This window comes from Psammomys obesus, unplaced genomic scaffold (assembly GCF_907164565.1).
Source record: "Psammomys obesus unplaced genomic scaffold, mPsaObe1.curated_primary_1811, whole genome shotgun sequence".
Classification (NCBI taxonomy): domain Eukaryota; kingdom Metazoa; phylum Chordata; class Mammalia; order Rodentia; family Muridae; genus Psammomys; species Psammomys obesus.
The window spans coordinates 4,356,768-4,379,834 of record NW_026590809.1 but is presented as its reverse complement, the minus strand read 5'-3'; positions in this window follow the sequence as shown (position 1 = coordinate 4,379,834).

The following is a 23,067-nucleotide window of genomic DNA, read 5'->3' as shown; positions in this document are numbered from 1 at the left end:
TCCCTAGTACTGGGGACAGGGGTTGTCTCTGATATGAACTCAGTGGCTGGCTCTTTGATCACCTCCTCCTGAGGGGTTGGTGGGCAGCGTTACCAGGCCATAGAGGAAGACAATACAGCCAGTACTGATGAGACCTGATAGGCTAGGGTCAGCTGGAAGGGGAGGAGAGAAGGACCTCCCCTATCAATGGACTAGGGGAGAGTCATAGGGGGAGAACAGGGAGGGAGGGCAGGATTGGGAAGGCAAGAGAGAGGGGGCTACAGCTGGGATACAAAGTGAATAAATTGTAAAAAATAAGTAAAATTAAAAGATAGCTTTAAATTTTGATTTTTTCTTTTTAAAGAAACATCTATTAAAACATTTTCTCATTTCTTGCTTCCTGTTTTTAAAATTCTGAAGTTAGCACAATGATTTTCCACACTTTCCTTTCAGTTAACCTGAAAGAAAACAGATCCTTCAAGCATGAATCAAAAGTGTTCAAACTATCTCCTTTTCTTTTAGACAAAATAAAACACTCAGCAGAGGGTGATTTGATGTTTTAATTAAATCTTTCCGATGTGGTCAAAGTCTGCAATTATTGTCTCCCCCCCACAAAGAAATGGTGTGACAGGAAGTGAGCCGGTCTCCGTGTGGACAATGCGATGGTCCTCCGCAAGTTCTGGCCAGAGCCAAATCTCCCACCTACTCGTGACCCTATAGGCTTCCATTAATTCCCTGGGGGGTGGGGGGGCAGTGAAGGACCTTCTTCATTTGCATGAGAATTGTCTTTTCCCAGAGGCTAGGAAGCACATCACCTTTCCCACTTTGCATTAGAATAGAGAGACCCTGGAAGAAGGAGGTGACAGCCGAGCAGAGCAGAGTCCGTGGTGTCTATTAGCCCTGTCACTTACATCTTTCCTATGTTTTTAAGTGAAGCCAATCTGTACAAAGAACCGCTTAAAACTAAAGTGGGAGAGGAGGCAGCTGCTCTGGAATTGAACGCGTTTCTGACCAAAACTGCCAACGCTTTCACACTCAGCTGGATTACTTTATGACACATGGCGCTCTGCTCATTTAGACTTCAGCTCCGAGGTTAATACTGATCAGTATTCTTAGTCTCACCATGGTGCAGTCTATTTCATCGCTGGTGTGGCTATTATCGCAGTATTGGGGTGAAATTTAAAACAGGCTTGTACAGTACTGAAAGGGAGACCAAGTCTCAGTGCAACGTACTCTTTTCTTGCCCAAGAAAATAGACAATTTTATGAATGATACGTTTAAGTATCTAAACTCATTCCCTTTACTAATGCTTCTAGCCCTAGTGTAGGAGGAATTTTTGAAAGCCTGGGGTGATTTTTTTTTTTTTTTTTTTTTTTTTTGCTTAAAGATTGCATTTGTGGTTGTATGCTTGCTGATATTTAAATCTTGATCTATTCCACGTGATCTTCTGCCTGTTGTATTTTTCCCCTAGAAATCAGGCAGAGCCCCTGGACTGTCATCCACAGGAGACATTTTTTATTTAAATATGTAGCTACAGAAAACCCTTCATGTTCTTTTCCTTTCAGGGCGACGTTCTGAGAAAGGTCGCTCGTGGGTGCTTTGCACCTGGCTGGGTGCACTTGGTGCCTATCCAGAGTCCATTCTTGCTGGGATGCTTCAGGAGTGACCACAAAGCTAGTAGCAGTTTCTCTGGACCCCAGGCTTGCAGTAGCGCTCATAAGCAAAGCATAAGCGTGAGGCTAATGCTGTCATTATTTCAAAAGCACATTTGTGTGGATTTTTCTTATTCTCTTTCAAGGAAGTGGCTTTGCCCAGGAGACTTACTCTGGGGTTGAGAAGACACTGTACAGCAACAGGGAGTCTAGTGTTCAGAACCCCTTCTTTGTGGGGTTTCAAAAACTGCCTTCAAAGACATGAGGTCACATCTCAAGGTGGCTTAGACAGCTGTCATGGCTAGCTCATCCCTTGTCTTTCTGACCTCTTCTGCCCTCATTTCATCCATAAGTAATGCCTGGAGTTTCATGACTGGACAATGTCCCTGCTCTGATAATGTAATTATTAGGGTCCAGCCGAGGGCCAGTTGGCCAGATGAGTATGGCAAACACTCTCTCCCAGACACCCTTAGTGCTTGACAGATGGCCATGTCAACTGTGTTTAAAGACATGGTGTGTTCCTTTCTTTAGCCCCCTTTTAAGTTGAGCCAACCAAGTGGATTGTACAAGAGATTGTGCAAACAGGAGAAATGATAAGGAGGGTGGTGAGAAATGCATGATGGGCAGATTGAAGGTGAGTAAGTTTGTGTCAATCTCCAGGAAACAGGTCTTGACAATAGTCTTTCCAGTTAACTCTGGTCTCTTTGCCCAAACCTGGGACTCCATTCTCCTTTCTAGCAATCACACGATAAAGAGATGCCTCAGCTGGGCATCCTTCTACAGGATACAGCCTGTTCAACTTCCCTGTTCCTGGCAGCCATATTCACTCACCCTTTCTGTAGTATCACTAGCAGCCAGTGACAGCATCCCAGCTCTTTCTGCATCAAGAGCTCACCACTTCTAAAGCACACAAGGTCTATGCAGTCACTCCTTGAAGCCTGTCTGCCCCGTCCCTGACCACAGATTGATGCTGTCTGTGTGGTTCAGCGACACAGAGTCACCATTAGCCATCAATACCTCAGCAGTGTGCTTCGTCCTGGCTGGGCAGTGCTGGCCCCTGATGTTTAAACACAAGAGAGTCAAGTGGAAGTCTCTGGTTCCCTGAAGACTTAGTTTTGTCATGTGGTGTATTGCTGCAAGCTGGGCATGTGATGTTTTGCTGTGAACTCTCTCATGTGAGCAGCGTGACTTTGGCCAGCTGAGAACATCTGTGGGTGAACTCTGAGGAGAGGAGATGCAGAGAAGCCCACCCACAGTGAGAGATTTGTGGACTGATATTGTTGCATGATCGTAGGGCTTGACTTCACAGAGAAGAATGTTTCAGAGAACTTCTCAAGACAATCCAACTGAGTCTTCTGGCTTTTGATGACTTCATGTTGCTGCTTGGCGTTGGCTTGTGGACTGGACTGCTGCCATCCTGATGGCTGAGTTTGGTAATCCTGTGAAGACCCGTCAACCCTAATCAGCAGAAGTAGCCAGACAGCGTCTACAGCCCTTTCCCTACTAATCTCTACCTAAGGTGGGGGTGGGAAGGGAGGTAAAGGAGTTTAAGAACCCTAAATAAAGTAGGTTTGGTGAAAAATCTAAGCCTAAAAGAGGGTACAGATGCCATTGTTTGCAATAAATTGTCACTTCATCTCTTTTAAGCACAAGGAAGGAAGAAAAAGGAACCTTTCTCTCATAGACCATGCTGGACTCTTAGGACTGGGGCTGTTTTCACTGGGAAGGAAGCCTCAGGCTCCCAGCAGCTTTCCTCAGAATGGCCCTCAGGAGCTGAGACCAAGGAAGGAGGTGGACAAGGATGCAACTGAGGTCCCTTCCTTCAATAGAAGTCACTCTGGTGTCTCTTTTCTTCAGCTGACTGTCCCCCGAGTCTGGAGAATCACACGGGTCCTAAGCAGTCTCCCAATATTAATACCCAGCATTCCTTCCACACAGCTCTCATACCTACAAAAGAGTACACATAATGGCCACTCTTTGCCTTTGCTATAGTCTTTGAGTTGGCTTTTGCTGCCTGTAGCGACATTCTAAAGCCTCAGCTTGAGGCTTTGTAGCGACTGCCCCAAAGCCATTCCTTAATCTCTCAGCCCTACCTCATGCTAAACTTGGGCAATCCTGACATTCTCACTGTTCGTCAACACTGTTGCTTACCCAGGACGTGAGAGCTGCCCACCACGTTCATCCAGCTGGTGAGCTTCTCCTCAGCCATTGAAGACACTGACCCCAGAAGATATTTTACCACATGTGATCTGGTAGGCAGAGTCCTTTCTTCCTCAGAAATCCACAGACCCTTTCATTCCTCCTCCAGACACGATATTGCTGATTTTTTGCATACCGATGCCCCACCCCACTGGACTGTACTTCCTGGAGAGCGGGGATGGATCCTCTCCTCCACCTATGAGGGACTGAGCAAAATCCCTGGCATGATGTGGCTTCTTGCATGAACAGACACATGGAAGGCATTTTGACTGCCATGGCGCCTGGTGTCATCAGTTCCCCTTTTATTCATTGTTTAAACGAGCTTGATAATGAAGCCTTCTCGTGAATGGCTTGAGTGTATGCAGACACCTCTGGCACAGACCACATGTGCTACTTAGAAGAAGAGTCTGTGTGTGCTTTGACCATAGCTCCAAAGAACAGAGTATAGACTCTGAGCAGGTGGCTTCTCCGGCTGGAGCCTTTGACTCAGTGTCTTGCTTCCCCCATTAGTAGCAGTGGTTTGGACCTCTGTGCAAAGCACTGGCAGCCATTATTACATCCTGGGGCTCAGAAGAAGGAGAGCCACACTGGACGATCGTTTCTTTGTGATGCCGACACGATTTAGACAATGTTGTGATGCTCGGTCGCACCCACTGCCACTGAGATAGGCCCAGAAGTTAAATTATGAAGCAAACGTGAGTCTTTGAAGAAATTTTGATTTAATCTGTATTCCCCTGTTTCATCTGCACACCCATCCGGCACAATCTGCATCGTTATTAGCCACATCAACTTGCCTAAAAAAAAAAAAAAAGAGTAAAAAGTAAGACATCTGTGTTATAGCATTAATATATTCAAAGGTTTTTACTTTCATCTTGCAGGCATTAGCAGTGTGTAAATGTGGTGGAAGCTCAACTTCCAGCAGAAGTAAGTTAGCAGAGGAAACTGTGCTCAGGAACATAAAGAAGGCTTGCCAAAGAAATAGAAAGCAAGCAAGAAGGACGGACGCGGGGAAGGTGTGTTTAGGGGAGGAAAGGAAAGCCAGGCGGGGAATTATGCAAAAAGCAGAGATTTCTCCATCAGTAGAGTGTTTTGCCTATTGCTCCTCTGAACCTTTTTTCTAATTGGTAGCACCATTTCTAAGGCACCGAGGCAGCCCCCTAGCAGTGTTCGGAGGTGTGTTTGTGCTGCTATGCCCTCTGGCTTGGCTGCCAGCCTATTCCCTTAGATCAGAGCCAGGAGGCAGACTGTTTTCGAATACCGATCACCTCACCCGGACCTGATCCTTTGAGTTCCTTTTGGCATCCATTCCTTCTGCCAGTTTCCTCCTCTGTTCCTCTCTTTTCTTCTGAAGTTGACAACAAAGACGTCCTCAGGGCGCTCCTTGATGTAGGACCACTCTTGATGTTATTACAGTGTGGTTTTTTTTTTGTACCCTAAAGTTGTGCTACTTTTATATTCAGCTAGCACAATATTTGCACACCAGAAGATAAAGAAAATGTGAATACGTTAGACAGAGCTATAGTTTCTTTTTAATTTGTGCCTGTCCGTGTTTTTTGATGTAAACCTTCCCTTCCCTGTCACTCATCTACATACCTGATCAAGAACCTGAAGGTGTCCTTTTATACACTGTGTTACTTCTATACCTTAAATTGGCCTGGCCTGCCACTTTTAATTTAAAAAAATATGGCTGTATGGGGTATAGATGAATATGGAATTTCTATGAAGCACAAAACTTTTGAACGGTTCCTGTCCTCTGTGATAGTGAGTTTTAAAAGGGAAATCTCCAAAGAGCTAATTAGTAGACAAGTGGAGCTCGGCTGAACAAAGCTGAAAAGACAGCAGACAACTAAAAGGACCTGGCCATAGCTGACAAAAATCAAAGCCCTGGCAGAGAGCTGGCAGGAACCTTGGTCTGCTAACTGACAGGGACAGTGTTTTTAAAAAGAGAGAGAGAGAGAAAGAAAGAAAGAAAGAAAGAAAGAAAGAAAGAAAGAAAGAAAGAAAGAAAGAAAGAAAGAAAAGGAATAAGAAAAAAGCCCCTCTGAGCCTGGCAGAGAGTGACAACTGTAGCTCAGGGTCAGTGACGCACTCACTTTTCCTCCCAGAAAAAGTCCTAATCTTCCAGAAGGCAAAACCAAAGGCTTTGGCTGCCCGCCATTACTCCAAAGACATAAGCTGGCTTCGAGCAATACTCAAGGAGGCCCAAGAGCTTTAAAAGTAACTCGGAAAGTTCTAGCCTGTGTGGAAGACGTCTCTCTGGGATGGTGGAAATAGGGGCCTGAAAGAGCGGGCTGCTTCTTGCGGCCCTGCAAAAGATAGCTGTTTGGAGAGAACTCCTGAGTGCCAGCACTTACAGACTCCAGCAGTCACTAAAGTGTAGTTAGGAAGAAACGAAATGGCCTGGAAAGAAACTTGGGCATGAAAATAAAAAAAGAAGCCGAGACAAGAAAAAAAGTGACAGAGATGGCCAACGTGGCTTAGGGAAATCTGCTGTGACCTTCACAGGTAGCTGAGCAGTTAAAGAGTGCATACTGTCCTTTCAAAGAACCCGAGTTCAGTTTCGGTTCCTGGCACCCATGTCATGTGCTTCACAACTGTCTTGTCACTCCAGTTCTACAGGATTGGATGCCCTCTGCTGCCCTCCGTGGGAACCTATACACACACACACACTCTCTCTCTCTCTCTCTCTTAAAAAAAGTGAAAGAAATGGAATGTGTGAGGAAGGTCTTCATTCTAAAGCTACAAGGTAAAAGTAGAAACACGAAAGTAACAGAGTTAAAAGGAAGTATTTTTAATTCACAAGGAAAAATGAAGAAGCCAAAATAGGCTTACATTAGGGTTAGGCACAAATAAGTCTCACTCTACAATGCTAAGGACACCATGCTCAGAAAGAAACTTCTGTTTGCTAGCTGCTCTTTAAAACTTTCTTGTGTTCGTGACATTCCACCATACATTTTTGACCAAGGACCGATTACGCTTTGGAACAAGGCCAAGCCTACACAAACGGCTACAGTGAGGGACAAACTTGAAAGGCAGCTCTTAAAAAACCATCATGCTTTAAAACTACAAGTCCTCCTAAGAAACATTAGGTGATTTTCATCGTCCCCAAATAAGGTCTTGGTTCCAGACACGTTCTTCTGGCTCTGAATTTGCTCCTCCATGTAATGCTGAAATCCACATCTTACCAACATTTGCAGATTGACTGCAGACTCCAGGATCCCACCTCAGGGGAGCACAAGCCCCCAGACCAGGCGAAAGCCTCAGAACCACAGCACAGCCCCAAGGGTCTATACGTACATGTGTTTGTTTGCTCCTTCAAATAAGAGCACATAAATATGCTTGCGTTCAAGGAAGCTGTATTTCCGTTTTCTTACTCCCATCCGGTGCCTATAAGCAAGTAGCACGCAACAGAGGAGCCAGAAAAGAGAACCACATGCTTTATGTTCACTATAACTGCGTCTTCGGGTCTTCCTGCACAAGAATCCTGCTCCCACAAAAGAACACCAGCAGGTTAAAAAGCTTGCAGTCTGTCCCCTACCAAACCTGGGGGAAAAGAATAACCTCTTTTGATGTATGACTGAGATTCCATTTCTACTTTTGGAAAAATGACTGCATACTAGGAGACAGTGTTGCGAATATGTGTGTTGATATTTAGAGAAGAGTATATCATTTAAAGCTATTTCTAAAGCAAGCAGCTTAAATGCTTTTCCAAAGCCCAGCCTAGCAGATACTTGATTTTGAATTCTCCTTAATCTATAGTAACAACAAAAACAACAAAAGGACTTTCTGCTGTTTACCTGGCAACGATGCTGCTAACTCACCCACAGGAGAGCAGGCTGTGCATTTATTTTCTCTAGAAATGGAAAAGGAGTTTGTTGTTGTTCTTTTGTTGTTGTTTTCAGGTGAAACTGGGAGCATGCTCTCCATTACTTATGTGTGATTGTAGTTCTTGATCAGGAGTCATAGCAATGACAGAGACCTGAAAGAGAGTCTCTGATACCTGGAATCCAGAGACAGAGAGAACCAGCAGCGCAGTGGCTGGAGAGCTCAGGCTGGCTCTTCATAGACCAATCCCTGTTGAGAAGGCCGGAGGACTGCACAGCCTGTCTGTCTACTCTGCTGTGACTCAAAGGCCACACTCTACACTGTTTCTCAGTGTAGGGTCTTGAACCCAAGGCTGCCCATGTGTTCAATAAGTGCTTTTCCCTTTGAAGCTATATCCCCAGACCCATTATTTAATAAATAAAACTGTTCATTATCACCCCAGTGGCATGAATTCTCTCTCTCGCTCTCACTCCCCCTCCCTCTCTGTGTGTGTGGGTGTGGATGTGTGTGGATGTGTGAAATAGTAGCCTCGTTAAGGTCTGAACAATGACAATACTAGTTGATATGCCAGTGTGGATGGGGGAACCTCACAAAGCCTCATTCCTAGATGACATCTACAGGCAATTCATAAGCGTTGAGAGAGGAGTGAGCAGTCTTCCCTGGGATGCAGCCCTTACTGCTTATCCAGTACCAAGTGGCCAATCCTATAGCAATATACATTTGAGCAGCACTAGATGGACTCAATACATTGTATTTATATATTTATATATAGGTATACATGTGAAAATAAAATCAAAGAAAAAATTAGCGAATATAAAGGCCTTAATGAACCATGTCTCAGCTATGCACTTCTTCTCACCAATAATTCTTTTCTGCATCTTCTGCAATCCGTGCTTTCATGAGACACACTAGTTTGAGAAAGCAAATGAAAATTTGATTATTGGTTTACCTCTAGTACCAACAGAATACTCTTGGTTCTAAAAAAAAAAAAGTTTCAACATGAATCTTTTTAAGAAGACCCAATAGGCTTTCTGTATCCTGTATGTCTGTATATCAGTATTATGTTGGTGATTATACCTGTTTGATTAGACATTTAAGATGTATTGATGAAAATCTTTGTGAAATTTGATAGATGCAAACATTTTAAACTGTTCTTCTCTGTGTATGTGTTTGCATATTGAAGTCATCTTTCCCTCTGTGGCTTCCAGTAATAAACCTGAAGTATTCCCTTGCAAATTGAAAGGCAGTTGAAATACAGCATCTAGCCACAGATTACTCAAGTTTTGTGTACACAATTCCAGACAGTGAGAACTCTATGCATCAGATATTCTGTCATTGTTTTCTAACTCTTGGCATGTAAGAAGTATTGTTCATTATTATTATTAATTATTGCTTGTGTGAGGGGGTGTATGTGGAGGATACACATCTGTTCTTGTGTATGTCTGCTCCTGTTGCTACAGTGTGGAGGTCAGAGTTCAGTCTTAGGGTGTCAGCCCTTCCCTTCCATCTCCTTCGAGACAGTCTCTGTCTAGTATCAGCCTGGCTGTCTAGCCCACAGGCTTCTGTGGATTCTCCTGTCCCGGCCTTCCATGTATTAGTAGGGGTTACTAGGGCTAGAGACACTTGCTGCACTGTGTCGGGCTTTCCCTTGGGTTCTGGGAATCTGAACTCAGCTCCTCAAGATATTTTTGATCAGTGGGCCATCTCTTGAGCCCTGGTGTTAATGGTAGATTGGTGTGCATCTCTAACAAGACAGAACCATAGAATACAGTGTTTTCTAGACCACACAGTGCAACTCAAATTGACTTCCCTTTAGTTTTCACTTTAGACTAGAGAGCATGCTTTTCTAAAGGACAGTGTGGCTTCTAGTTCACAAAGAAAAGTGGGGAAAAGCAAGGTTAGGGCATGGCAAAGTAGAAGATCTTGAATGTGGTGCTGGATTCAATCTTCGACCATTTCTACCAAATAACAACAGCAGCAGCAACAACAACAATAAATAGAGCACCAGCAGCAACAGCTATGCACCTATCCTGTTCATATCCTTGGGAAATTCATTATAAGCCATATGATGCCCTTCCGGCATTCTGAAGTGCCACTCTGCTTGGCTTTGTCCTGAAGTACCAGGATGGCCTCTGTCCATCCTCCCCATGAGAGGAGCTTAGATAATCGACCCGCTCTCCTTCGTTTATTTTATTAACCCAACTTGGCAGCAGAGGAGAATGCTGTTGCTGATGTGATTGTTTTCGGCTTGCTTTGAAAGGTCTGTAAGATAACTCACTGACTCAGCACAGCTCAGTGGGGACTCTGCCTGGTCATCCAAATGCATTCATAGAGCCAGTGGAAGCTAAGAAGTTCAAGTCCCTGAGATCAGTGTGAGAAATACTTGATAAGAATTTTTCCTCACATAGTTTTAGATTTAGAGCTCCTATATCTCTACAAATGGAGTTAAGTCAGAAAAAATCAGCCTGTAAAGATAATGCTTCTAACACAACTACTGCTGTGTTTGTGGCGTAACCTAAGCCAGCCATGCTTAAAAGGTGGATTTGCTTTCTTTAGTGATAAGTGTTCATCTTTCCCTTTGTACTTATAAAACAGATGATCATGATTCTTTATCATTGTTTTCTTCATTTTACAGGACTTTGTTCTATACAAGAGAATAAAAAAAGGGGGTCTTGAATAGAAACCTGTTCAAATTAACTTGAAAAATCAAGTTGAATAAAACCAACTACTTTTCTAAAACTTTCTGAATTCAACTAGATTGCTGTTTATAAAGAAAATAGTTGACAGTAATGTTCTCCCCACAAAATAGTGGTCAAATTATTATTTTTACCCCAGCTCAGTCATAGCAACACCACAGAAATAATAAAGGGGCCACATACATAAAAACAACAGAAACAGTTGTCCAACAAAGTGACAAAAGATCACATTGAGAATATTTAGCTTAACAACGTATTTTTAAAATACCTGTGGAAACTATCGCTCTGGAATAAATTTGATTACTACACTAAACAGCCAGTCAAGTTGTGGATCGACAATCGTGTGTGTGTGTGTGTGTGTGTGTGTGTGTGTGTAGATAGGTAGGTAGATAGATTGATATCATCTATGTAGCCTGAAAATGATTTAAAATTTTCCTATGGTAGCGGTTTGAATAGGCATGCCCCCTGCAGACTCATGTGTTTGAACTTGGTCCCCAGGGAATGACACTTTTAGGAGCTGTGGCCTTGTTGGAGTAATATGTTAAGTTTTCACATGAAATATTACCATCATTTTATTTTTTTAAGTTGCCAGTGACTTACAATGTCACATAAACACACACACAGAGTAATAATCAAAATGTTTAACAGCTAATTTGATGTCAAACCAATCAATCAGGGTAAGCACATTCTGGATATACTGAAGAGGAGGCTGACTATAAGTATCTGATTTAACTAGTCTGCCTAAATACCAACTGAATGAACATTAGGCCTATACCTAGAAATTTCCCCAGAATGAACTCATTGTGGAAAATATATTGTATATCAACAACGAACATCTGCTGAACTCTGTGCTTCTGTGTTCATGTAGGCAAACAGATGTAGACATATAGACAGATATTTCCTTTCTGTGGCCGTGATAAAATGTTCTGACAAAAGGGGAACTTAGAGGCGATAGGGTTTATGTTGGTTTATAGTTCCAGAGTCCATCACGACAGGGCATACAGGAAGACAAGGAGGACGATGTAGTGGAAGGAACAGTAAGTTGCCTATCATAGCATTCCCTCCCCACCCCCGCCACGTACAAGGAGGGAGGTGGGGGAGAGCAAGAGGAGCCTGGCACAATGCTCAACCTCCAGTGATGAACCCCATCAGGTCTCCACCTCCTTAAGGTTCCACAACCTTCCCAACAGCGCCACCAGTGGCAAACAAGTGTTCTAGTGCTGGAGCCTATGGGGGACATTGAACATTCCACCACACAGTACACACACCTGCACATTCACATGTGTGCATGCTTGTGGCTACATAAACAAGCTCTGCCCTTTCAGACATTTCTCCAAAGTACATCACCCCAAACCCCTTCGATGTGATGTTTAGAATAGTCTTTGAAAGGCATTTAATAAGGATATTACTGACAGGTAAAATTTAAATATGTTCTTAGCCAAATCTTACTTTTTTATTTAAACTGATGAATGTTCTTTTTAAACATTTTTTTAAAATTTATTACAATTTAGTCACTTTGTATCCCAGCTGTAGCCCCCTCCCTCATCCTTTCCCCATCCCACCCCCCCTCTTTTCCTCCCTTGCCCCTCTCCAAGTCCACTGATAGGGGAGGTCTTCTTCCCCTTCCATCTGATCCTAGCCTATCAGGTCTCATCAGGCCTGGCTGCATTGTCTTCCTCTGTGGTCTGGTAAGACTGCCTCCCCCTTCAGGGGGAGGTGATCAAAGAGCAGGCCAATCAATTCATGTCAGAGACATCCCCTGTCCCCCTTACTAGGGAACCCACTTCGACACTGAGCTGCCATGGGCTACATCTGTGCAGGGGTTCTAGGATATCTCTATGCATTGTTCTTGGTTGGAGTATCAGTCTCAGAAATGACCCCTGTGCCCAGATATTTTGGTTCTGTTGCTCTCCTTGTGGAGCTCCTGTCCCTTCCAGGTCTTTCTATCTTTCCCTTCTTTCATAAGATTCCCTGCACTCAGCCCAAAGTTTGGCCATGAGTCTTAGCATCTGCTTTGATACCCTGCTGGGTAGAGTCTTTTAGAGGTCCTCTGTGGTAGGCCTCTGTCCTATTCCCTGTTTTCTCCCTCTTTTGAGGTCTGTCCCGTTTGCCTTTCTGAATGAGGATTGATCATCTTACCCAGGGTCCTCCTTCTTGCTTAGCTTCTTTAGGTGATCAACCATGTTTGTAGCAGCTCTATTCATAATAGCCAGAATCTGCAAACAACACAGATGCCCCTCAACTGAGGAATAAATACAGAAATTGTGGTTCATGTACACAATGGAATACTACTCAGCTATTAAAAACACGGAAATCATGAAATTTGCAGGCAAATGGTGGTAACTAGAAAAGATCATCCTGAGTGAGGTAGCCCAGAAGCAGAAAGACACACATGGTAGATACTTATAAGTTCATATTAGACATATAAAATAGGATAAACACACTAAAATCTGTACACCTAAAGAAGCAAATTTTACTTTTATAGTTAGAAAGGGGGCAATGGTGTACCTGGCACAGCTACCATTTTAGGTCTTTGGGTTTTTGGTTTTTTTTTGGGGGGGGGCGATTCAAAACAGGGTTGTCCCTGGACTCACTCTGTAGACCAGGCTGGCCTGGAACTCACAGAAATGCACCTGCCTCTGCCTCCTGAGTACTGGGACTACAGGCACTCACCACCACGCAGGCAATTTTACATCTTTGTAGTCTAAAATACGGTATGTTAAATTTCTACATGTCTATAGTCTGGGTTGGGTTAGGAGTAAAGAAGCTGCATAAACTCAATAGCTGTGGCAATGGCCTTCTCTCCACCTCTCTGTGCTTGGGTATGTCTCTCTTTCCTGGCTTATACTCCTTGTAAAATGGTAATTTCCAATTCTAGTCTCTCTCCAAAAGAGTAAATGAAAAGCACACTCTCTTGAGGCAGCACCACAGTGGCTGCAACAATTATGTTAAATCCCCTCACAGTTTCTCAGCTTCGCAAATCCCCAAGTATCACAAACTCAACCACCACACGATCTTCAGTCTCGAGGTAAATACAAACCATGCACTGTTTAAAATTTAGCAATATGCTCTGAGGATCCCATTGTGCATATTTTGGGTAATGATTTCTATATTAAAGTGGCTTACAGTGCATGCTTGTTAGCTGTCTTCCCATTTTACAAAGGTAAAGACAGAGTGTGTTAGCATAGTTTCAGAGTCACAGGTAAACCCAAGATTTCCTAACTTCTGCCTGGTTGATTTGTGAGGCTTATCCTCCTGGTTCAAATGCAGTTTCAAGCCTTAGCCTCCTCAGTGAGCAACACAGCCTTTCCCAGTTTTTTAGGACCCATTGCAAAGTCACATTTAAAGGTAAAATGAATACATTTTTATTTTTTTTAAATGACAGAATTTCCGCATTATAACAATCTGATGCTTCCTCATACAATGGCTTAATTTTTAACTTCTTCGGACGAAGTTGAGCATATCATGCTTCCTCTAAGTAATTCCTTTCAATATTTGATCATCCCATTAACTGACGCATTCATCACGGGTTTGATGAAGTTTGCTCACAGCAAACACCGACAATGGGTGCACTCAGCCCTGGCTTGAAAGCATTGTAAAAGCCAGCAGCTGTTCTGTGTGAGGGGCTAATTATGTATAATGAGTGTCTAATTTGAGAACAACACAAAGCGCATTTCATCTAATCAGCAAAGAAATTGATGTGACATACATAGTGTATCTCGTTTGAATCTGTTGATTGACCTCACCAAGCGTAAGGTTGATGGGTAAGGAAGCTCTGGTCTCTGCTCTCAGCTCAGGGCCAGTGTTTTCGTGGGCAGGGACTTATAAGTTGCTCATTCTTCTGGGGTATTCTGCATGCCTTGCTATTCAAGCAGAAGTTCCTGGTTCCCTAAAGCAATGAATACTGTCATTGAAGGCTAGTTGTACCCTTACTTCATAAATCTGGGGGAGAGGAGGATAAACCAGAATAGCAGATACAACTTTCCCCTCTAACTCTACATGAAAGTCATGCTTAAAAAATGATAAAATATGTCTTTTTAAACCTCACCAAGTATTTTTTAAATACTGATGTTGATACCTTCTTTAAATTTCAGAAATCGTTTCCAAGAAACAGCATCTGTTTGCACACAGTTCTCAAAGTGCAAGGCAGAAAGAGTGCTGTCTGCCTCCCGAGAATCCATGTGGCCTATCTGTGCTGTATTCTCTTCTGTAGACCCAGCCTCAAGACAATGGAAGGCATTTCTGCCTTGTTCATCACCCTGTCTAGAATGTCTGCAGTGTCTATCTCAGTACCTAGCACCAAGCTGGCGATCAAAAGATGTGATGTGGGGAATGAGGAATGGGTAGAAAGAAAATTAAAAAAACCATGGTTGTCTAATTGTTCTGAGTGATAGTGGCTCACAGGCAGGTATCTGGAACACTACTTTATAATTTCAACTTATTTACTTACTTACTTCTGGTCTGAGTGTGCTCTGTGGTGTGTGTGTGTGTGTGTGTGTGTGTGTGTGTGTGTGTGTGTTGGGGGTGGGACCAGAGCAGGGTATCGGTTAGGTATCTTCTCCCATCATGCTTAGTCTTTTTGTGTTGAGGGAGAACCAGAAGCTCATAGGATTGGTAGGCTGAGCCCAGAGGACCTAAGTGTTGAATCATGCCTACTGATGTGATATCACCAGGTAAATGTTACGACCGATTAGAGGAAAGAACTCACACATTTAGTTTCACATTTTAGTCTGTTGTTATCTGAGATTCTTAAAGTACTGTGACCCCAGGTTATTGATCCATAAAAATGCTTGCCTTGGGACTGCTGATGTAGCTCAGAAGTAGAGCCTTTGCACAGGACTATGAAGTTCTGTGTTCAGTACCCCAACACTGGAAAGTGAAATAACTACTACAGAAATAACCATAAATAACTGTCCTACAGAATGATGCAACGACTTCACCCTGCTGTGATCAGATATAGAAGAGGTACAGGAGGACATTTCACTTCTTTATATTAATTTAGGGCTGCATGTAGACAACTACTACACCCAGAGTGAGAACTGGAGTGAAAGAATTCTTAGGAACGCATTAAACATATTAACACATTGAAGCATTAACCTGTTCTCTGAGTGTCTGTGGATTGTGCACTCCTCCACTCTCTTCACTTACGGATGCGGAAGCCCTATCACCTCGCATACTTGATCCAGCCTCTCTGCAGAACATGCAAACTGGTGCTTGCCTCAGATGGACTCTTCACTCGAATTAGCTCTCCGCACATAAACGTGAATTGATAGCAAGGACATTGTTATTTAAGGATGTTGTCATTAACTCAACTGGCCATATTAAAGCCACATCAAAGCCACCTGAGCTGGCCTCATCTTGACAGGATAATTGTAAGGGTGAGCAGTGGGGTTAAAGGATTCAGGGGCTGCACAGATGGTGGAAGGGTAAAAAAACAGGTGTTTGAACAGATACAACTTTTTGCCAGGCTTGTTCAACCCTGGGATTCTCTCTATACTTTTCTTTTCCCACAAGCTACACTTTTGTTCATATTGATTTTGCAGATGGCCGCTGAGGAAACAGATAAAATGATGGTAAAGTGTGTTTAAATATTAAACATGACATTGACATGGGATTATTCAGTCAGTGAAGATGTAATTGTGTATATGGTGTCCCTTTGTGATAAAAGGTCCCAAGAGTTGAAAGTCATCAGTGGATATAAATTCTGAAAGCAGCTATGGCTACCAAAAGAGAATCATAAAATCACAAGAATTTCCTCTCCTCCCTTAGTTGGGATTGGACAGTTCAACGCCTTCCCTTGTCCCCACTAGAAAGGAAGGCTTGTGGAATAGCTTACCTCATAAAACAATATATAGGAATATGGGAACATGACAACAAACCTGGCCCCACCACGGAACACGCCTTACTGCCAACATTTAGTCAATAGTCCTTAGAGCAGTAGCGCTGAAAGCGCTGAGGACAGTCATTACTTTAGTAAGTGCATGAGTTCAATCCCCAGCACTGCACAAACTAGATGTAGTGGATGTGACTACAATCCCAGCATGAAGGAGGTGGAGGAAAGAGAATCAGTTCAGTGTTATCTACAGTGGCTTAGTGAATACAAGGCCAGCCTGGGCTACATGAGACCCTGTCTTTTTTGCATTATTATTTACAGATTTTCACTTTGTATCCCAGGTATAACCCCCCCCCCATCTCCTTCTGGTCCCAACTTTTCTCCTTCTTTCTCCCATATCCCTCTTCCAGAGTCCACTGGTAGGGGACATCCTTCTTCCCAACTGTCTGGCCCTAGTTCATGAGGTCCCATCAGGAGAAGACCCTGTCTTAAAAACCAAAAAAGGAGTACACACATTAGACTTCTTTGTTCAAAATAAAACAGACAGAGGTGACTGACATGCAAATGGTAGTTGTAGCCCAAGGGGCTCTCTGTGAAAGAAGCAGTATCAGGAAGGTAGAGAGCCAGTGATCCTATCTGCTTTACTTCATAGAAAGTGCCAAATTACTTCTCTTTGGTTCCAATTGCATACTTACTTTTACCTAGATTCTTTTCTAATGAAAAATATGACTGTAAATCCCCAACTTTTAGTAGGCTTCAGAGAAGCATTGGGGGTTGGTTTAATGCTTGTATTTTTATGCTAATTACTGGCCATCAAGATCTGATTACTGCCTGAATAAACCTATCTTTGTTGTGTGAACCTGCCTAAGACATTATACCTGATTGATTGATTAAAGGCCTAAAACCTGCACAGGGCAGAATGGGGTAGGCAAGGCTAAGGTTCCAGGGCAATGAGTTCAAGAGAATCATGGGAAGTAGACAGACTGGAAGAGAGAAGGCAGGAGGACCCCACAATGGGTTAGCATGGAGAAAGAACCATGTGGACAGGAAGGAAGGACTCCAAGGATGGCATGGATGGAGAAAACACCAAGGTATAAAATATAAGCAAGTATCTTGGGATTATGGATGGAAGGTAGCCCAGATAGGAATGGTTAAAGCAGATGGCATGGGTTGGGGGATGGGAGATGGGTGGTGAGGTGACTGAGGCAGCATAGGTGAAATATCTGCCCAGACCAAGGTAAATATGGTAATTATAAAATTTAACAGGTGTCTGTGCCTTATTAATTGTGATAGTGGGTTAAATAATACCACCTTAATAATTGTAGCCTAATAATAAATATTTGTTAGGCCATTCCTTTTCAATTTACAAGAGAGAAGGTTCGAACGCTGACTCCCACACTGATGGCAGGGGACATCAGGTGATGGATACACATCAAAGACTCAGACCTACTGTAACCACCCAGTCCATCTTCAATGTCCAATCAGTGTGGGGCATTGATATCCTGGGGCAGGGAAAGGGCTCTTTCTCTCTCCTCTCTGTAAATAGATGTGTGGTGAGCATTGCATAGGTTTTATCCTAGGCAAACTCCTCAGGATTGTAAGCAAACCCAGGATGTGGGAAGTAAGAATCTCATATACTCATATGCTTTTCATGTGCTAGGACCCATGCCAGACACTGGGGAAAAAGTGTGAGCAAATATATATGTATACAGAGCTTCTGTTTCCACGTGGCTTGTAACTGACCAGGGGTCACAGAAGCACATGAACAGTTATCAAGTGTTAAAGAGTAATGACGTGAATTGAGATAAATGGAAGCACACAGTGCAATGAGGGCATGAGGTTGAGTGTGTGGGGTAGGAAGCAGGATTGGTGTAGAGATAGCAAGCATGGGTATGAAGAAGCCAAACAGAGAACAGGGAAGGGGGTTCTAGTCTGATGACAGAAAAAATACACTGCTTCAAGTGGAAGGAGCTCAGCTTCTCTGAGAGGAAAATGAAGAGCGGTGTATTTGAGCATAAGAATCACATGCTAGTAGCGAGATTGTTCCTTAAATCGTGCCGTATTTGATGGGTAAAATTTGCTCATGTTTCTGTGACTGAATCATCGTAAGGGCAGTGCATCATAGCGAGGCAGCACAGAGATTCCAGCAATGTCATATTAGTCTGTATGTTCTAGAGGATCCTGAGCAGAGAGTGTGCCCACATCCTTGCTCAGGTGTGTCTCTACCAGACACTTATAGAATGACCGACTGCATGCAATGACAGTGTCTCTATGATAGGGTTAGCTTCGAGTACCCTAAAGAATTTTAACTCTAAGAATGGTAATCACATTTCATTTGGGCCATCCACTCTTTCTCACCTGGGTGACTCTTAGGACCTACCCTGAGTCTTCTGACGGGTATTTTCTTTCTTTTTTTAATTGAATCTGTTTTTATTACGTTTAACTATGTGTAGCTGTTCGTGTCTGTATGTGTGTACATGTGCACATAGATGCTGGAGGCTTAGGATTTCCTGGAGCTGGAGTTACAGATAGTTATGAGCTACTTGACATTGGGTCTGGAAATCAAGCTTGGTTCTGGAAGAGCAAGTGCTCTTATCTGCTGAGCCATATCTCCAGTCCCTTCTTTTTTTTAAAAAAATATTTTTTTATTAATAACAGTTTGTTTATTTTATATACCAGCTGTAGACCCCTCCCTCATTCCTTCCCCATCCCACCTCTCCTCCCATACCCCTCCCCAAGTCCACTGGTAGGGGAGGTCCTCCTCCCCTTCCATCTGACCTTAGCCTATCAGCTCTCATCAGGACTGGCTGCATTGTCTTCCTCTGTGGCTTGATAAGGCTGCTCCTCCCTCAGGGGGAGGTGATCAAAGAGCTGGCCACTGAGTTCATGTCAGAGACCGCCCCTGTTCCCCTTACTAGGGAACTTGGAGAGTGAGTTGCCATAGGCTACACCTGTGCAGGGGTTCTAGGTTATCTCTATGCATGATCCTTGGTTGGAATATCAGTCTCAGAAAAGACCTCTGGGCCCAGATATTTTGGTTCTGTTGCTCTCCTTGTGGAGCTTCTGTCCCTTCCAGGTCTTTCTATCTCTCCCTTCTTTCATAAGATTCCCTGCACTCTGCCCAAAGTTTGGCTATGAGTCTCAGCATCTGCTTTGATACCCTGCAGGGTAGAGTCTTTCAGAGGCCTTCTGTGGTAGGCTCCTGTCCTAGCTCAGGTTCTCATTACTGCTTGGTTGTTTAGAGTTGGCAGGAAGAATTTTTGGCCTTTCAGTACTGTCTGATTCTCCTCTCTGGTTTTCCCTTTTCCTGTCTGCTTTGGTAGTCTCTGGATTTTTTTTTTCCATCTCATTGACACTTCTCTTCTGCCACCCCAATAGCTAGCCATCTCCTTCTTTTCTTCATTTGTTTTTCTTTGCTATGGTCACTGATGTTTTCTTTAAGGAAGCTTGCTTCTTTTCACAGGAGATGGGAGGGATAAATCTTCCACTTACCTCACTGTAGATGAAGCCATTTTTCTACAGCACCAGGAGACCCTGATTAGATGGGGCAGAGAGCGCCAGACTGCTGGGAATCACAAAGATTCCTTAAAGCGGCCCAAACCCAACTCTTTTTCTAAGGAGATGAGATTTTATTCTTGGAGTTCTACCACAATAGTTACTAAGATATAAGCATTTGTCAACTGAGTTGTGAATGCTTATACCTTTGATATATGAACACCAGCATCCACATAAAAAGTTGAAAAGTAACTATAGTCACTTAGATGTGTAGACCATAAAACCTTAGAGTGGATATTGGAACAATTTAAGTAGTTTGCTAGTTTGAATGTGAAGTTAGGTGTTGCCTACCCAGAGGTAGCCTGTAGCAATGAGACGAAGGATAGACTCAAGTTTACAAGACAGGGATTAAAGAGCAACTGAAGGGAATGGAGAATGACTCAAAAGCATATGGTGAGGAAGACACCAGGGAAGAAAGCCATCAACATGAAATATTGAAGAAAACACAAATGATATCTGTTTTGTATCTGGGCATGTGGGAATGTTGGACCCAGTAGCTTTGACATCAGAGATTATGTCCCCACACTCAGGACATCAGCAGCCAAGTCCCCAAGTCCCAGAAAAAAAAGGAATGTAAAGGAAGCCATGGATTAACAGCCATTGTGAGTTACCTGTGTGAGGAAGGATGGATGGTCCAAATATAATACAACAGTATTCCTGTGATTTAAATTATTCACTCATCAGTGAATTGTTAAACTCTTACTTTCTTACAAGAGAATAAAAGAGTAATAAAATGGTCTCTGTTCTAGAGAGTCTTTCATTTTAGTGTATGAGGTAGATAATGAACCCTCAGACACACAGACTCCTGCTACTACTATTTTAACTAGTAATAATAACAACTAACACTCATATGGCAGTCTTAATTGGCTGCACATTATTCTTACTTTTTATACATATTAATCTGTTGATTCCATCATAACTCCCATTTTACAGATCAAGGAGAGTAGGTGATACTCAAGACTCCATAGTCCTAAATGGAGGTTATCTGACAGGAAGTGCAGGCCAGTGCAGGCCATTTATATATTTTGCCAGTGACCATAGCCTTTGGAACACAGCCTTTGGAGCATAGCCTTCAGAACAAAGCCTTTGGAATCTGGGTTCCTAGATCAGTAAGTCACTAAACTCCGATGTAGGTAAGTTACCCTATTTATATGAGAACTCAGGTATTCTCAGATTTTAAATAGGCACAATAAAGCTAGTTATATAGGTGTGTATATGCATAAAGTCAGACTACGTTATGTAATGTGTGAGATCTCACACAGTCCTGCATATAGTAAATGTCAAAATCAAACTCCAAGATTTGAAGCTCAGTAGTAGAAGAACAGAAAATAAGAAAGCAATTTGCTTGTGGCTGGATGTTGCTAGGACAAGAAATATGTGTTTCCTTGAGGATTTGGTGATGCAGAGGACCAAGTTGCATCAAGGAGACAGAGCCTTCCAAGGAAAACAGACTCTAAGACATCACATATCCAGCAGAGAGAGCAGAGGGTCCCTGGGCCTAGACTGGAATGCCCAATGAATGGCTGGAGTGGTGGAATAGAGAAGCTGAGTCTTGTGGGGTCAGTGGACTGGAACATGACCCCAGGGCAGCACAGGAATTTGGAAGGACTCATGCAGTCCCTGAAAGTCCTAAAGTACAAGGCTGAAAGGTGGAAGGTGGACCAGGCAAGAGCCTTGTTATTGAAGGTTGTTTCTCCTGGTATTGGACAGCTGGCTCTTTGTACAGATCTAAAGAGGAAAAGTGTCCTAAAGCCATGATGTCCCTGAGCATTAGTTATACCTCATAATCATCTCTTGTGCTCTTTTCAGACTCACTCTATCAGTGGAAACCGAGATGAGATTTCCTATTATTGTAAAATGAAAAACAGTTAATGTTCACTATGTGAACATTATTTATTTTCTTTTCCCCACAGTCATGTTCTGGGTTTATCAACAGTTCAGCTTCATTATGAGCAGTGCAAAATGGTCCAAGTTGATTGGAAGGTTATCTATAAGGACATGTTTTTGGTTGATTATGTGGTGTATGAAAAAAACATAATAATAATAATAAAATAATAATAGTAATTAGTTTTATATAATTATAACAGTATATGCTTATTATATAATATAATAATAGTTTGTAATAATGTTTATTATTGTAAACATTAATTTAATATAATTAATTAAACATAATTAATATAATTATATAATATATTAAATTTATATAATAAATCCTATAAATGATATAATAATAGTTATTGTTATCAAACAAAGAGACCTTCAGAACCTTGACCTTTGGTTAGACAGAAAATAAAATGTTGTTTATGCACAGCTAGGATGTTTGTGGGAAGGGCAGATAATGGCCATGGCTTGAAAATAGAGATGAAAGGGGTTTGAGCTAGATTTAGCAAATCATGTCTTGAAACGCTTTTAGAAATTAATTTAACCTGTTAAGTAGTCTCCTTAAAATGGGAACTTGGGATAGTTAGGGTCATAATATAAGTGGATTAAACTGTAATTCCTTTATCAAGGCTGACATCTAGCTTATACAGGTCATTTAGTCAAGAGAAGATAATTTAGTGGTGTAAGTTTATGGAGGTGAGAGACAGACCTCAATGTAAATTTTATGTTATAATATGTGCAAATTTTACACATGTAATACCCCTAATGAAAAAAACAAAGAAATACTGTTTCAGATAATTCTTGATACAATTTAGTACATGTGAGAAACATACAGAAACGTTCTGGGGAAATAAAGGTCCATGTATCATGATAGGGTGCATTTATCATGATAAGTATTAACATGTTCCATGGAAATCTGTCATTGTATATGTAAAAGGTGACTGCTTATAGGACAGAATAGTGGGACAACTTGGACTCTGTCCTTCGTGTTCTACAAGACACCCAATGACCACTTGATCTTTCTAAATGACACAAAACTAGAACCCCCAGCTGTCATCTGGGGCTTTGTATTTTTACTAGGCTTGATGAGAATGCTCGATCCTTTTTAGTTAATCAGGCTTCCTGAGTTTACATTACATGATCCTATCACAGCTGAAGCCTACAAGTTGCATTACATGGCCTTAAATATAACGAGTACTTAGAGTAGGTAGGTGCTCAATAAATATGCAAGTCCATCACTAGACCACCTTAGAGTTGTCAGCACTTTTCTCTTTAGTTTGAAGTCCCCGTGCTTCGAATGAAGCCACTCTGGCCTATAACTGATGGAGATTCAACAATTGTCAGTGTTCTGAAGCATGGATCTGTCCACCCAGTTACAAGAGGTTTGGAATGGCAAACAGCACACACACACACACACACACACACACACACACACACACACACACAC